The following is a 14,125-nucleotide window of genomic DNA, read 5'->3' on the forward strand; positions in this document are numbered from 1 at the left end:
GCTTATAAAAGGTCTGCTTCAGAGCGCAGCTGAAAAGCTGCGTTCTGAAGCGCCTCACAATGTCTGTCATTCACTAATCTCTGTCAGTCGGTCACTATCTCTGTCCCTCACTCTCTGTCCATGTCAGTCTATCCCCCTCTCTCATATACTCACCGATCCCCGATCCCCGACGCTGCACGGCATTCACACTGCTCCGGCGGCTTTTACGGTTTTGAAAAAGCCGGCCGCCCATTAAACAATTTCGTATTCGCTGCTTTCCCCGCCCACCGGCGCCTATGATTGGTTACAGTGAGACACGCCCCCACTCTGAGTGACAGCTGTCACACTGCACCCAATCACAGCAGCCGGTGGGCGTGTCTATACTGTGTATTGAAATAAATAATTAAATAATTAAAAAAAACGGCGTGTGGTTCCCCCCAATTTTAAAACCAGCCAGATAAAGCCATACGGCTGAAGGCTGGTATTCTCAGGATGGGGAGCTCCACGTTATGGGGAGCCCCCCAGCCTAACAATATCAGCCAACAGCCGCCCAGAATTGCCGCATACATTATATGCGACAGTTCTGGGACAGTACCCGGCTCTTCCCGATTTGCCCTGGTGCGTTGGCAAATCGGGGTAATAAGGAGTTATTGGCAGCCCATAGCTGCCAATAAGTCCTAGATTAATCATGTCAGGCGTCTATGAGACACCTTCCATGATTAATCTGTAAGTGACAGTAAAAAAACACACACACATGAAAAAATCCTTTATTAGAAATAAAAAACACAAACACATTCCCTCATTACCAATTTATTAACCCCCGACAAACCCTCCATGTCCGGCGTACTCCACAGTCCTCCAGCGTCGCGTCCAGCTCTGCTGCATGGAGGTGACAGGAGCAGCAGAAGACACCGCCGCTCCGGTCACCTCCACGCAGGTAATGAAGACAGCCGGCGATCAGCTGAGGTGTAACTGAGGTTACCCGCGGCCACCGCTGCATCCACCGATGGATCCAGTGACAGCGGGTAACCTCAGTGACAGCTCAGCTGATCGCCGGCTGTCTTCATTACCTGCGTGGAGGTGACCGGAGCGGCGGTGTCTGCTGCTGCTCCTGTCACCTCCATGCAGCAGAGCTGGACGCGACGCTGGAGGACTGTGGAGTACGCCGGACATGGAGGCTTTGTCGGGGGTTAATAAATTGGTAATGAGGGAATGTGTTTGTGTTTTTTATTTCTAATAAAGGATTTTTTCATGTGTGTGTGTTTTTTTACTGTCACTTACAGATTAATCATGGAGGGTGTCTCATAGACGCCTGACATGATTAATCTAGGACTTATTGGCAGCTATGGGCTGCCAATAACTCCTTATTACCCCGATTTGCCAACGCACCAGGGCAAATCGGGAAGAGCCGGGTACTGTCCCAGAACTGTCGCATATAATGTATGCGGCAATTCTGGGCGGCTGTTGGCTGATATTGTTAGGCTGGGGGGCTCCCCATAACGTGGAGCTCCCCATCCTGAGAATACCAGCCTGCAGCCGTATGGCTTTATCTGGCTGGTTTTAAAATTGGGGGGACCGCGCGCCGTTTTTTTTTAATTATTTAATTATTTATTTCAATACACAGTATAGACACGCCCACCGGCTGCTGTGATTGGGTGCAGTGTGACACCTGTCACTCAGCGTGGGGGGCGTGTCTCACTGTAACCAATCATAGGCGCCGGTGGGCGTGGAAAGCAGGGAATACCAGATTGTTTAATGGGCGGCCGGCTTTTTCAAAACAGTAAAAGCCGCCGGAGCAGTGTGAATGCCGTGCAGCGCCGGAGATCGGGGATTGGTGAGTATGAGAGAGGGCTGCTAACTTCAGTAACTTAGGAGATTAGCGGTCACCGGTGAGTCCTTCACAGGTGACCGCTAATCAGGGCGCGACACAGACAGAGCCGCAGCATGACAATGAAGTCGGGTGAAGTTCACCCGAGTTCATTCTGACAGTGCGGCTCTGTCTGTGTCTGCTGTCATCTGCCATTCAGCTCTGCTACATGGCTGTCTGTGTCTGCTGTTAGCGGCCATGTAGCAGAGCTGAATGGCAGATGACATGGTAAAAACGCATCCCTTACACACGCTTGGCAAGTCAATAAAAAAAAAAAAAAAAAAGGTGCCCAATGCATACGTCACGGAACACATGATCTAAAGGATCGCACACAAAATTGACCAATTTAACATAGACTACTAACGCTCGTGTGACAGCAAATTAACGACCAACGTGAAATCTCATAGATCCCGTATGCAACCTGGGCGTGTCACATCGCAAATGCGATTGTACAACTAATTGCAACGTGTAAAGTGGGCTTTAGTTCCCTTGGCTAGTCGACTCCCTCAGCATGTAAACACACCCCTGTGGGCATGCTCTAACATGCTAATAAATGAGCAGTATCAGAAGCATGGTCACCTCTGCTGCCATCATGCCAGATACTGGATTTTGGCTCAGTGAGCATGATTCCTGGACTTCCGGTCATGCGCACTATGAAGCTGAATGTACGCGTTACGGCTTCAAACTGGTGTAGTGCGCATGACCGGAAGTGCGGTGACTTCTGATCATGCGCACTGACCCTATGCCCAGCGTCCTGAGGTGCTGCAACGGACACAGGTACGTGCGTCACCGCCAATGATGTTGGGCAGTGAGCATTGAATACCATGTTAGCACACCTCTGTGGTCGTGCTACCATGCTAAGAGAGCGGAATAAGCACAGGAACTAACACTCTTGTGACTAGTCCCTGCTCTCAGTAGCATATCATATAGGATCTTTAGAAATACTTTTTTCAAAGATCTTTTAAGGCATACTACTAGAGACAGGGACAGGTAGGCAGAGATTAGCAATATGTACCCAGAACTGCTTGTGGTTTTGTGTGCATATTGCACCTGACAGGTTCCCGTAAAGGACCTGATTTCCTGAAACATTGATGGGGACTCTTCAACTACTGTCTTCTCTATGCATAACTGACAGAACTTCCTTTCATAAGATCTTATTGCACAAATCATATTCCCTATTTTTTGTCTTTGCTACCACTTTTTTGGCCTAAAAGTATTTAAGGACAATTAAGGGGTCAGTATATGGTATAGGGGGAAAACACTAACCCGTCCTGAGCCCCAGCAGCTACCAGGGTAGGATTCTTTCCATTGACGCTGGGCACTGTGGAATTCTAAACTAAAAAAATAAATAAATCACCGAAAAAAGATCAGAGTAACCAAAGGCTATGTGCGCACTTTGCTTTTTTTCATGCGTTTCAGCAGCGTTTTGAGCTGCAGCGTTTTAATGCAAAATTGCATGCGTTTTGATTTCCAGGCAAAGTCTATGGAAAATAGGGCTTTCTTGTGCGCACGATGCATTTACAAACGCTGCATTTTAGTTGCGGAAAATTTGTCAAAATCCCTGCGTTTGAAGAAGCAACATGTCAATTGTTTTTGCCATTTTGGCAGCGTTGTAATAACATTGAAGTCAATGAGAAATGTCTAAACGCATATTTTTCAAGAAAGAATGCGTTTCACTTGCTTTTTACTAGCGATCTGCATGTGTTTTTGACATAATAAAGGCAGGTCTTTCGGTCTCTCTCTCTCTGTTGGTTGGTCTGTCGGTTGGTCTCTCTCTCTCTGTCCATGTCGGTCTCTCCCTGCCACCCTCTCATACTCACCGATCCCCGATCACGGGCGCAGCGCTAAACGGCGTTCACACTGTGGCGGCTTCTTGTATTTTGAAAATGCCGGCCGCTCATTAATCCATCACGTATTCCCTGCTTCCTCCGCCCACCAGCGCCTATGATTGGTTGCAGTCAGACACTCCCCCCCACGCTGAGTGACAGCTGTCTCACTGCAACAAATCACAGCTGCTGGTGGGCGTGTCTATATCGAGCAGTTAAAAAAAATAAATAAGTAATTTAAAAAAAAAAAAAAAAACGACGTACAGTCCCTCCCAATTTGGATACCAGCTGGGGTAAAGCCACACGGCTGAAGGCTGGTATTCTCAGGATGGGGAGCCCCCCAGCCTAGCAATATCAGCCAGCAGCCGCCCGGAATTGCCGCATCCATTAGATGCGACAGTCCCTCTACCCGGCTCATCCCGAATTGCCCTGGTGTGGAGGCAATCGGGGTAATAAGGAGTTAATGGCAGCAGCCCATAGCTGCCACTAAGTCCTAGGTTAATCATGGCAGGTGTCTCCCCGAATTACCTTCCATGATTAACCTGTAAGTTAAAGAAAATAAATACACATATCCAAAAAATCCTTTATTTGTAATGAAAGACAAAAAAAAACAACCCCTCTTTCACCACTTTATTAATCCCTCAAAAACACCTCCAGGTCCCCGTCATTTTGCCACCCTGCAGCCGACCAGGTACAGTGCAATGCAGCCCCTCGCCCTTCTCATCCTTCCCCGCCCCTCCCCACATTCTGTACTCTCCCCTGCTCCCTGTGCCATGTATGTGCCCGGGTCCTAGACAAACAGGGTTGCCCTCTCTGTCTAGGACACTGTCAGCACAGTTTGCTACAGCTCATTGTGATGTATGGTGCCCGGGTAATTGTGTCCCCCTTCCCCCGTGCGCTCTCTCCTCACACTGTGATGAATGCAGCCTCCGGCACTCCTGGCTTCTGAATACAGCCAGGAGCAGAGAGCAGGAACGTCACCTGACACCAGCGAACAACAGCACTGAGCTCTGCATCACCTATCTGTAAGCAGGCTGCACTCATCACAGCACAGAGGAGACGATAATGCATGGGTGAGGGGGGGGGGCAGTGAAAAAAGAGCAGGGAGAGAGAAGACAGTGCACGGGTGAGAGACAGAGCGGGGGAAGGGGGGTGCTGTGGGGGCAGAGGAGACATTCCATGAGGAGGATTATATATATTATATAACTCTGGGTGAGTGTATGTGGGTGAGTGCATGTGTGCATATATCCTACAGACTCACATTAGGGGCTTTGTATAGTCTTCGTTACATAGTACTGTATTAATTTATCTATCAGGTGCTGGGGCAGAATAATGACAGCCAATAAGTGTGCAGAGGGCGGGGCTGGACAGTGAGGTCGGGCGGTGCCAGCTCTGACTGTGAGGTTTGGCACAGGAAGATATCATGTATGGTTGAGCTGCAGGTAAATAAAGTGTCTGCAGAGAATAAAGGGATAATTCAAGAGGAACAAAAGTTAGAAAACAAACAAAAAAAAAAATAATGTAGGGGTGATTTATATGACAACACAGCACAGATTAGCTTGACATTTTTTTTTGGAGTTTATGTCGGACAACTCCTTTAATGAGTCCAAGACAATTTAAAATGTAAAAAATTACCCCACGCGTTTCCCCTCCTATACAGGAGGTTCATCAGGGGTATTATTAGTGTAATATGTCATAACCAAAAATATACGGATCCTATGTAATTGTGTGAGAGAAAAATTTGTACACATATATAGGAGAACTTTTTGGAGTAGCTTTGTTCAGTCTATTCCACCAAGTAAGATTTATGTGCCGATGAGACTATCTGATCAGTGGATACGGTGCTGGTCCAGCTGAACTTATGACTAGTGTAGATACATGGAATTCCAGCATCTATGTAAAAAATCCTTATTACGGCGCATCCTGGCACTGTGCAACAGATAACCAGGGGAGTGGCCTACAGTATCCCAAGAACATAAATAGTCCCAGCCAAGGTGAATGCTGGAATACGGGATAGCTGGAGATCAGGGCTGGACTGGGACTAAAATTCAGCCCTGGCATTTGGGGGTACACAGGCCCACTTTTCGCGTGTTGAATGTGTAATATTTTTGTGCACTTGTAGATTGTGTAACACGACCATATAACATGCAGTCACGGCTGCATCCAGTATTACAGCTCAGGCCTATTTATTGCTCTTAGTAGCAGGACCTGGTGAAGCCGCTATTTTCCCTACAGAGCTGGGTCTCACAGATAATGAAGAGGATGCTGCTCTCCATATAATGCTGCGGTCATATACCTGATGGGCAGGGATACAAAATCAGATCCCCCTGAACTAATATTGATGACCTATTCTACAGGTAGTTGATCAGGGAAGCTGTCGTTTTCACTGGTGAGAATTTTGGACACATACCACTTAGGGAATGTGCAATGACATTTTTTGGGGGCAGATCCCACCATGGAAACTACTATGAAAAATCCTCGAATGACCATCTGCATCTACTCGCTGTGCACAGGTTCAGGCTTTTGAGCATCTTTTACCCACTTCATGTTTCTAAAACCACCAAGTGATTAAAAGAAGTGACCGCTCCATTCTTCTGGTATTTTCCACTTGGAAAACGCTCTGTATTTTACAATGCAAATCAATGGGAAGGCTCGGAAGATGCCGGAATCTACAACCCCCAGCCTGTCCTTAACAATGGTAAGGAGATGCTGGGAGTTGTTATCAGACTGAGGACCATACAGGAACCAAAATACTGTAAGACGCAGGCAATATCACAAATAATCATCTACATCCAGGTACCTTTATAGGTGAAATCTTCTGAGTCGTTCCCATCCTTTTTGTCTCCACGCAGTATAGACGCCATGATGAGGTTTCGTGCCCACCGCTCGTCTCTGAAGCCCTCCCTCTTTATTCTTCAGCACCACTTCCCCACACAGCACCTTTACAAATAAAAGTATCATTATATTGCCCCATAAATATAAATATCTCCCATGCTGTGCCCCTGAATAAATAATTGCTGTGCTTCCTTCACAAAATATCCCCCTACACTGCCCTTATCCAAAATACCTCCCACACTGCCTCTCTCCTTAATATATCCCCACACTGCCTGTTTCCATAATGTCCCCATACCCAGCTTCTCTCCATAATGTCCCCTCCACACTCTTCTCTTTATAATATACCCCCACATTGCCTCTCTCCATAATTTCCCCCTATACTGCCCCTTTTTTATTATTATTATTATTATTATTATTAATTTATATATTTCCCCCAAACTGCTCTTTTGTAATCCCCCCCAAAAACAAAAAACACACACACACACACACAATATAATGCACCCTCCATTACCCCTCCCCCCACACACCATAAAATGCACCCCCATTACCCCCCACACACACACACACACACACACACACACAATACAATGCACCCCCATTACCCCCCCCCACACACACACACAATAAACCCTCCATTACCCCTCCACACACACACACACACAATGAACCCTCCATTACCCCTCCCCACACACACAATACAATGAACCCTCCATTACCCCCTCCACACACACACACACAATACAATGAACCCTCCATTACCCCCTCCACACACACACACACACACACACACACACACAATACAATGAACCCTCCATTACCCCCTCCACACACACACACACACACACACAATACAATGAACCCTCCATTACCCCCTCCACACACACACACAATACAATGAACCCTCCATTACCCCCTCCACACACACACACACACACACAATACAATGAACCCTCCATTACCCCCTCCACACACACACACACACACAATACAATGAACCCTCCATTACCCCCTCCACACACAATACAATGAACCCTCCATTACCCCCTCCACACACAATACAATGAACCCTCCATTACCCCCTCCACACACACACACACACACACACACACAATACAATGAACCCTCCATTACCCCCTCCACACACACACAATACAATGAACCCTCCATTACCCCCTCCACACACACACACACAATACAATGAACCCTCCATTACCCCCTCCACACACACACACACAATACAATGAACCCTCCATTACCCCCTCCACACACACACACACACAATACAATGAACCCTCCATTACCCCCTCCACACACACACACACACAATACAATGAACCCTCCATTACCCCCTCCACACACACACACAATACAATGCACCCCCATTACCCCCCCCACACACACACACACAATAAACCCTCCATTACCCCTCCCCACACACACACACAATACAATGAACCCTCCATTACCCCCTCCACACACACACAATACAATGCACCCCCATTACCCCCCCCCCCCCCACACACACACACACAATAAACCCTCCATTACCCCTCCCCACACACACACACACACACACAATACAATGAACCCTCCATTACCCCCTCCACACACACACACACACACACACACACACACACACACACACACACACACAATACAATGAACCCTCCATTACCCCCTCCACACACACACACACACACAATACAATGAACCCTCCATTACCCCCTCCACACACACACACACACACAATACAATGAACCCTCCATTACCCCCTCCACACACACACACAATACAATGAACCCTCCATTACCCCCTCCACACACACACACAATACAATGAACCCTCCATTACCCCCTCCACACACACACACACACACACAAATACAATGAACCCTCCATTACCCCCTCCACACACACACACACACACACACACACACAATACAATGAACCCTCCATTACCCCCTCCACACACACACACACACAATACAATGAACCCTCCATTACCCCCTCCACACACACACACACAATGAACCCTCCATTACCCCCTCCACACACAATACAATGCACCCTCCATTACCCCCTCCACACACACACACACACACACACACAATACAATGCACCCTCCATTACCCCCTCCACACACACACACACACACACACACAATACAATGCACCCTCCATTACCCCCTCCACACACACCCACACACACACACACACACACACACAATACAATGCACCCTCCATTACCCCCTCCACACACACACACACACAATACAATGCACCCTCCATTACCCCCTCCACACACACACACACACACACACACACACACAATACAATGAACCCTCCATTACCCCCTCCACACACACACACACAATACAATGAACCCTCCATTACCCCCTCCACACACACACACACACACACACACACACACACAATACAATGAACCCTCCATTACCCCCTCCACACACACACACACAATACAATGAACCCTCCATTACCCCCTCCACACACACACACAATACAATGAACCCTCCATTACCCCCTCCACACACACACACAATACAATGAACCCTCCATTACCCCCTACACACACACACACACACACACACACACACACAATACAATGAACCCTCCATTACCCCCTCCACACACACACACACACACAATACAATGAACCCTCCATTACCCCCTCCACACACACACAATACAATGAACCCTCCATTACCCCCTCCACACACACACAATACAATGAACCCTCCATTACCCCCTCCACACACACACAATACAATGAACCCTCCATTACCCCCTCCACACACACACAATACAATGAACCCTCCATTACCCCCTCCACACACACACACAATACAATGAACCCTCCATTACCCCCTCCACACACACACAATACAATGAACCCTCCATTACCCCCTCCACACACACACACAATACAATGAACCCTCCATTACCCCCTCCACACACACACAATACAATGAACCCTCCATTACCCCCTCCACACACACACACACACACACACACACACAATACAATGAACCCTCCATTACCCCCTCCACACACACACACACACAATACAATGAACCCTCCATTACCCCCTCCACACACACACACAATACAATGAACCCTCCATTACCCCCTCCACACACACACACACACACACACAATACAATGAACCCTCCATTACCCCCTCCACACACACACACACACACAATACAATGAACCCTCCATTACCCCCTCCACACACACACACACACACACACAATACAATGAACCCTCCATTACCCCCTCCACACACACACACACACACACACACACACAATACAATGAACCCTCCATTACCCCCTCCACACACACACACACACAATACAATGAACCCTCCATTACCCCCTCCACACACACACACACACAATACAATGAACCCTCCATTACCCCCTCCACACACACACACACACAATACAATGAACCCTCCATTACCCCCTCCACACACACACACAATACAATGCACCCCCATTACCCCCCCCACACACACACACACAATAAACCCTCCATTACCCCTCCCCACACACACACAATACAATGAACCCTCCATTACCCCCTCCACACACACACAATACAATGCACCCCCATTACCCCCCCCCCCACACACACAATAAACCCTCCATTACCCCTCCCCACACACACACACACACACACAATACAATGAACCCTCCATTACCCCCTCCACACACACACACACACACACACACACACACACACACACACACACACAATACAATGAACCCTCCATTACCCCCTCCACACACACACACACACACAATACAATGAACCCTCCATTACCCCCTCCACACACACACACACACAATACAATGAACCCTCCATTACCCCCTCCACACACACACACAATACAATGAACCCTCCATTACCCCCTCCACACACACACACAATACAATGAACCCTCCATTACCCCCTCCACACACACACACACACACACAAATACAATGAACCCTCCATTACCCCCTCCACACACACACACACACACACACACACACACAATACAATGAACCCTCCATTACCCCCTCCACACACACACACAATACAATGAACCCTCCATTACCCCCTCCACACACACACACACAATGAACCCTCCATTACCCCCTCCACACACAATACAATGCACCCTCCATTACCCCCTCCACACACACACACACACACACACACACACAATACAATGCACCCTCCATTACCCCCTCCACACACACACACACACACACACACAATACAATGCACCCTCCATTACCCCCTCCACACACACCCACACACACACACACACACACACACAATACAATGCACCCTCCATTACCCCCTCCACACACACACACACACAATACAATGCACCCTCCATTACCCCCTCCACACACACACACACACACACACACACACACAATACAATGAACCCTCCATTACCCCCTCCACACACACACACACAATACAATGAACCCTCCATTACCCCCTCCACACACACACACACACACACACACACACACACAATACAATGAACCCTCCATTACCCCCTCCACACACACAATACAATGAACCCTCCATTACCCCCTCCACACACACACACAATACAATGAACCCTCCATTACCCCCTCCACACACACACACAATACAATGAACCCTCCATTACCCCCTACACACACACACACACACACACACACACACACAATACAATGAACCCTCCATTACCCCCTCCACACACACACACACACACAATACAATGAACCCTCCATTACCCCCTCCACACACACACAATACAATGAACCCTCCATTACCCCCTCCACACACACACAATACAATGAACCCTCCATTACCCCCTCCACACACACACAATACAATGAACCCTCCATTACCCCCTCCACACACACACAATACAATGAACCCTCCATTACCCCCTCCACACACACACAATACAATGAACCCTCCATTACCCCCTCCACACACACACACAATACAATGAACCCTCCATTACCCCCTCCACACACACACAATACAATGAACCCTCCATTACCCCCTCCACACACACACAATACAATGAACCCTCCATTACCCCCTCCACACACACACAATACAATGAACCCTCCATTACCCCCTCCACACACACACACACACACACACACACACACAATACAATGAACCCTCCATTACCCCCTCCACACACACACACAATACAATGAACCCTCCATTACCCCCTCCACACACACACACAATACAATGAACCCTCCATTACCCCCTCCACACACACACACACACACACACAATACAATGAACCCTCCATTACCCCCTCCACACACACACACACACACAATACAATGAACCCTCCATTACCCCCTCCACACACACACACACACACACACAATACAATGAACCCTCCATTACCCCCTCCACACACACACACACACACACAATACAATGAACCCTCCATTACCCCCTCCACACACACACACACACACACACACACAATACAATGAACCCTCCATTACCCCCTCCACACACACACACACACACAATACAATGAACCCTCCATTACCCCCTCCACACACACACACACACACACAATACAATGAACCCTCCATTACCCCCTCCACACACACACACACACACACACACACACACAATACAATGAACCCTCCATTACCCCCTCCACACACACACACACACAATACAATGAACCCTCCATTACCCCCTCCACACACACACAATACAATGAACCCTCCATTACCCCCTCCACACACACACACACACACACACACACAATACAATGAACCCTCCATTACCCCCTCCACACACACACACACACACACACACACACAATACAATGAACCCTCCATTACCCCCTCCACACACACACACACACACACACACAATACAATGAACCCTCCATTACCCCCTCCACACACACACACACACACACACACAATACAATGAACCCTCCATTACCCCCTCCACACACACACACACACACAATACAATGAACCCTCCATTACCCCCTCCACACACACACACACACACACAATACAATGAACCCTCCATTACCCCCTCCACACACACACAATACAATGAACCCTCCATTACCCCCTCCACACACACACACACACACACAATACAATGAACCCTCCATTACCCCCTCCACACACACACACACACACACACACACACACACACACACACAATACAATGAACCCTCCATTACCCCCTCCACACACACACACACACACACACACACACAATACAATGAACCCTCCATTACCCCCTCCACACACACACACACACACACAATACAATGAACCCTCCATTACCCCCTCCACACACACACACACACACACACACAATACAATGAACCCTCCATTACCCCCTCCACACACACACACACACACACAATGAACCCTCCATTACCCCCTCCACACACACACACACACACACACAATACAATGCACCCTCCATTACCCCCTCCACACACACACAATACAATGCACCCTCCATTACCCCCTCCACACACACACACACACACACACAATACAATGCACCCTCCATTACCCCCTCCACACACACACACACACACACACAATACACCCTCCATTACCCCCTCCACACACACACACACACACACAATACAATGCACCCTCCATTACCCCCTACACACACAAATTACACTACCCCATCAATACACACTCCTGTCTCCCCCACTCCCTCAGAATACAGCAACCACCTCTGTCACAAAGCTGTGTTCCTTCACAAATGTTCCCCGTTATGTGTCCTCAGCCCCTCCCCACTCATTCCTATTAATTAAACCTGACTCTTCGGCTCCTCCATGGAGCGCTTACCGTTGCCCGAGTGCCTGATGTATTCTGTGTGGCGCCCGCAGCACTGTGGTGACAGCAAGGTGCTGATCTCATCACATTGCTGCACGTCGGGGGTGGGGCCCAGTCCCGACGCACTGTTCAAATGTATTTACGTCTGAAAGACGCACATACATTTGAATAGGAAGGAAGAAGCTGCGGTCACCGGCACCATCACCGCCGCGCTCCTCAGCAGTGTGTGTATGCCGGGCACACTATCACAGCAGGGCTGCCACGGCACAGCACAGCACACTGCCTCCTGGTCCTGCTGCAGCTAGTGTGCGCACGGCAGATAATGCTGCCCGGCCTGCACACTGCTGAGCAGAGCAGCGGTGACTGCACAGGGACCGACTCACCACAGCGACAGACCCACCACAGGGACCGGCCCACCACAGGGACCGGCCCATCTGGCATTTGCCAGAATTGCCCTATGGTCAGTCCGGGCCTGCTGGGGATCCAACGTCTCCTCACACAACCCATACTCAGGTGCACAGCAAGTGTCATGGACTTTGCAGGGAAGTCAAAAGTGAGAACTTTCTGAACAGAAAACTGCAACAAAAAATGTGACAAAAACTGCAGCCTGCGCATGTAGCCTTAATACCCAGTATTTAGGACTCTCCACATACCTCCTCCTGCAGAGCCGCACACTGGATATATGGCTGCTCTGTGGTTACAGGACCTGTGATGATGTCACATGTTGGGGAGGAGTCAG

The sequence above is a fragment of the Anomaloglossus baeobatrachus genome, chromosome 5 (assembly GCF_048569485.1).
Source record: "Anomaloglossus baeobatrachus isolate aAnoBae1 chromosome 5, aAnoBae1.hap1, whole genome shotgun sequence".
In the NCBI taxonomy this organism is placed as follows: Eukaryota; Metazoa; Chordata; class Amphibia; order Anura; family Aromobatidae; genus Anomaloglossus; species Anomaloglossus baeobatrachus.